The sequence below is a fragment of the Ctenocephalides felis genome, unplaced genomic scaffold (genome assembly GCF_003426905.1).
Source record: "Ctenocephalides felis isolate EL2017-DRISC unplaced genomic scaffold, ASM342690v1 CF-g0.4_SCAFFOLD_01604, whole genome shotgun sequence".
In the NCBI taxonomy this organism is placed as follows: domain Eukaryota; kingdom Metazoa; phylum Arthropoda; class Insecta; order Siphonaptera; family Pulicidae; genus Ctenocephalides; species Ctenocephalides felis.
The window spans coordinates 58,457,225-58,461,128 of record NW_020537758.1 but is presented as its reverse complement, the minus strand read 5'-3'; positions in this window follow the sequence as shown (position 1 = coordinate 58,461,128).

The window sequence follows — 3,904 nt, the reverse complement described above, 5'->3', positions numbered from 1 at the left end:
AATTGTACGTGACATAGGATTACTAAAGAATATAAAAAAACGTTTTCTTCTGAGCCGTTCAATGCCATAGTTTTTATAAAGTTTTGGTCATGATGGGGGGGGAATCTGTATTCTATCCTTGTATCTCAGACTAAAATAAATTTCTTTCTTAACTCTGTTTATGTTCAAGTCTTATGAACCAATCATTTGAGACATACTTGGGTGCGTTTAAATTTTTTTCAAATCTTGTTTGAAATCTTTGAATTATGGCTGGATTTGCGCGCCGTTCCCCAGAGCTTTATTCCGTACTTCCAAATGATTTTAACATGACTTTGTACAGAAGAAGTTTGGTTCATGTGCTCAACTGAGATTTTTGGTTTAACAACCAGTATTGTTTCTCTCGTGATTTCCAGATATTGGCGTTCCTTTTGAATATGGTATTTCCACGTTAGTTGGCAAACCAAGTATTTAACTACATTTGTCTGTTGCAACCTTTGTTTAAACACATACAAACAGGTGGCAAGTATTTTCTTCAGGGTGAAGCTGATGTGAATTGACTTCGAGCTGTTAACATTGAATCTCCAAAGTTTAAACCAGTGGCTTATACTGGGTCTTGGTATTGGGACAGAACAGCTGTGTCGTCTGCATAAGTTGCAATGGTGCTTTTACCTTTTTTGTGGAAAATCAGCTGTATAATCAAGAGCTTTATTTATTGGGCCGAGAACACTTCCCTGGGGTACCCTGGATCTCGCTGGGCGTTTATTGAAGTAGCATCCTTAATAAAAATTGCAAAATGAAATTGAAATCTATTTGCTAAATATGATTTCAACAACAAGTATATGTCAGCAGGTAATACTTTTTTAAGTTTGAATAATGAGTCTGGGTGCCGAGATCTTGTCGAATGCTTGGCTTATGTCCAGGAATAATGCAGAACCATATGATTTGTCTGAAATGAGTCCATGATCTTCTCAGTTACTCGATGGATTTGCTTTAGAGTCGAGTGTTTTTCCTGAAAGCCAAATTGGTGGTTGGGAATAATTTGGTCATCCAGATGCGGCCGCAATCTTTTCAAGAGCAGTTTTTCAAAGATTTTTGACATTGCTGGTAGAATGCTGATGGGTCTATAGCTAGGGGTTTTGTTCAAATATTTGTCAGGTTTGGGATTGGGATTTTTTTCATATTACTCTCTCATTTGGCAAATCCTTCTTTAACAAAAGGTGTATCTTTTCATTCTCATATGAATTTACAGTTGATGAATGTGGAATTTTTGAAATACTCAGAAAATGAAACGGCTTTTTCAACGTTACTTCAAGCCCAAGATTTGCCGTTTCTCCGTATTGGAGGAACGTGGATGGTAGGTTTCTTGAAGTTTTGGTATATTTATCAATGAAATGCGTATGATAATTTATAATAATGGTAATTTTTACAATATAAGTATTTTCTTTTACAAATTTTTAGGTATTTTGATGAAAGAAATATTTTGTTTCACAAGTGTTTTTAAATTATAACTTTTTAGTCATATAATTAATAAGTATTTTAACAATAACAATTATATAAAAATAGTTATTATAAACAAAATAATAATAGTAATTTAGAAGTATTTTTGCAGCAGAAGTATTTAGATGAACAAATTATGTTGTGACAAGCAGAGTAGGCATGGCTGGTAGAAGACATCAGTTAGTTTAGGCCCGTAGATTTGTAGGGAATTTTACCATCGTCGATCCATCGATCTTGCTGTTGCCTGTAGTATAGAAATTTTTTCGACGGGGAAAAGTCGCGTTAATAATTAGTTGAGATTTTCGGGATTTGAAAAATCAAAAGCTAAAAATTCCTGAGGGCTATAAAAAGTTAAATCCTTTAATGCATTACTTAGTACTTTATGAAATTTCTTATTATCAAGGGTACGAACACGTAAAGGCAGGTTATTCATAAATTGTACCAAGACCACAGATAGTATTAAAGGAACAGTGTACTTTATAAGTCCAACCTTTAATCAATTTATGTCTCGTATTATGCTCGGTATTTGACATCGAGGACAAATTAATAAAGACTGGATTTTTTTCATGAAATTAAGTGCGACTAGAAGAAATATACCCGGTCCTGTTAAAATTTTTTGTTTGGAGAACAGATTACGGCATGATGTCTTGGAAAAAAGTAAACAAATTATTCTAATGGCTCTCTTTCGCAGTTTGAAAACTTTAATTCGTTTGTTAAAGAACCCCAAAATTGGATACCATAAGCAATATGTGAATAGAAATTTGCGTAATAAATAGAAAGTAAACCAAATATTCCAATTTTAGATTCAAGGATCCACAAGATATAGGGAAAAGTACCCAAGTGACGGACACCTCAGGTTATAAATAAATAAAAAATATTTAATAAAATGTTTATTAAATTATGACTTAGGTTAGATAACAAAGTTAGAAATCAAACTAAATTAACAAAAACTCAATCTTTGCGAAACAATAATTAATACTATCAATCATACTTTGGTAACAAAAAAGATGATTTTACAAAGTGGCGCCTAGTACCGGACATTTCAAAATAACCAGCATTGAACACATATGTAGCCATTTTCCCACTCTGGAATGTCTGCACATTTGTGTTTGACGACTATTATTAGATATTGCAAAAAAAAATCACTAATTATCCACCCTTTTGGCTGGGTCACACCTATGCTCTCAGCTGGAGCATTCATCATAAGATTTTCATTCTTTGACTAGAAAATACGAAAAATAGGAGTATGTAGTGATCGTTAGCACTCATACAGAATAAAATTAAACTAGTGGGGTGTATGGCATCGTGCCTTAGGGCCAATTTCTGGAACTTCCCGTACCGTAACAAAATGTTCGAGGAATACTGAATGTTTTCAAATAGACTATTATAAATATTGTAACATTGTCTAATATTATAAGAATTATATAAACTGAATTGCAAAGTTAAAATTATTTGTTTATAGTATATTAGAACGTTAGCCAGAATTAAAAATAAAATCTGAATTATTTTCGATATACAAAAAAAAGTATAAACTAGTTGGGTGTATGGCATCGTGCCTTAAGGCAAATTGCTGGAACTTCCCGTACCGTAACGAAATGTTCGAGGAATACTGAATGTTTTGAAATAGATTATTATTAATATTGCAACATTGTCTAATATTTATAAGAATTATATAAACTGAATTGCAAAGTTGAAATTATTTGTTCAAAGTATATTAGAACTTTAGTCAGAATTAAAAACTAGTGGGGTGGGTGGCATCGTGCCTTAAGGCAAATTGCTGGAACTTCCCGTACCGTAACGAAATGTTCGAGGATTACTGAATGTTTTCAAATAGATTATTATAAATATTGTAACATAGTCTAATATTTATAAGAATTATACAAACTGAATTGCAGAGTTGAAATTATTTTTATTATATTAGAACTATAGTCAGAATTAAAAATAAAATCTGAAATATTTTCGATATACAAAAAAAAAAAAAAAAAAATTGGGACAATTTTTTTTTTCCAAAATCAATTATTTTGTTAAGACAAGCAGAAAGTTCTTTGAATCATTTAAATCGGACGCTTAGTTCTTTCAAAAACTGCCATTTTTTACATATTTAGCTCCGTATCTTCAAAATGGCTGGGCCTGCCTTTGCCAAAAACTAATAAACACTTCTCCCTATTATTACTAATTGAATGTTTTTAGAACATTCAAATCGGATACTCCGTTCTCTCAAAAATTCGATTTCTATTTTCTGCACTCTTTGCTCCGTATTTCCGAAACGGCTGGACTTGCTTTTGCCAAAAACTAATCAGCTCTTTCCCTATCAATAGGAATCGAATGTTTTTTGAACCATTCAAATCGGTTGATCCGTGCGCCCTAAAACGTGACTGGAAATTTGTATCCATACATACATACACACACACGCACACATTCATTTTTT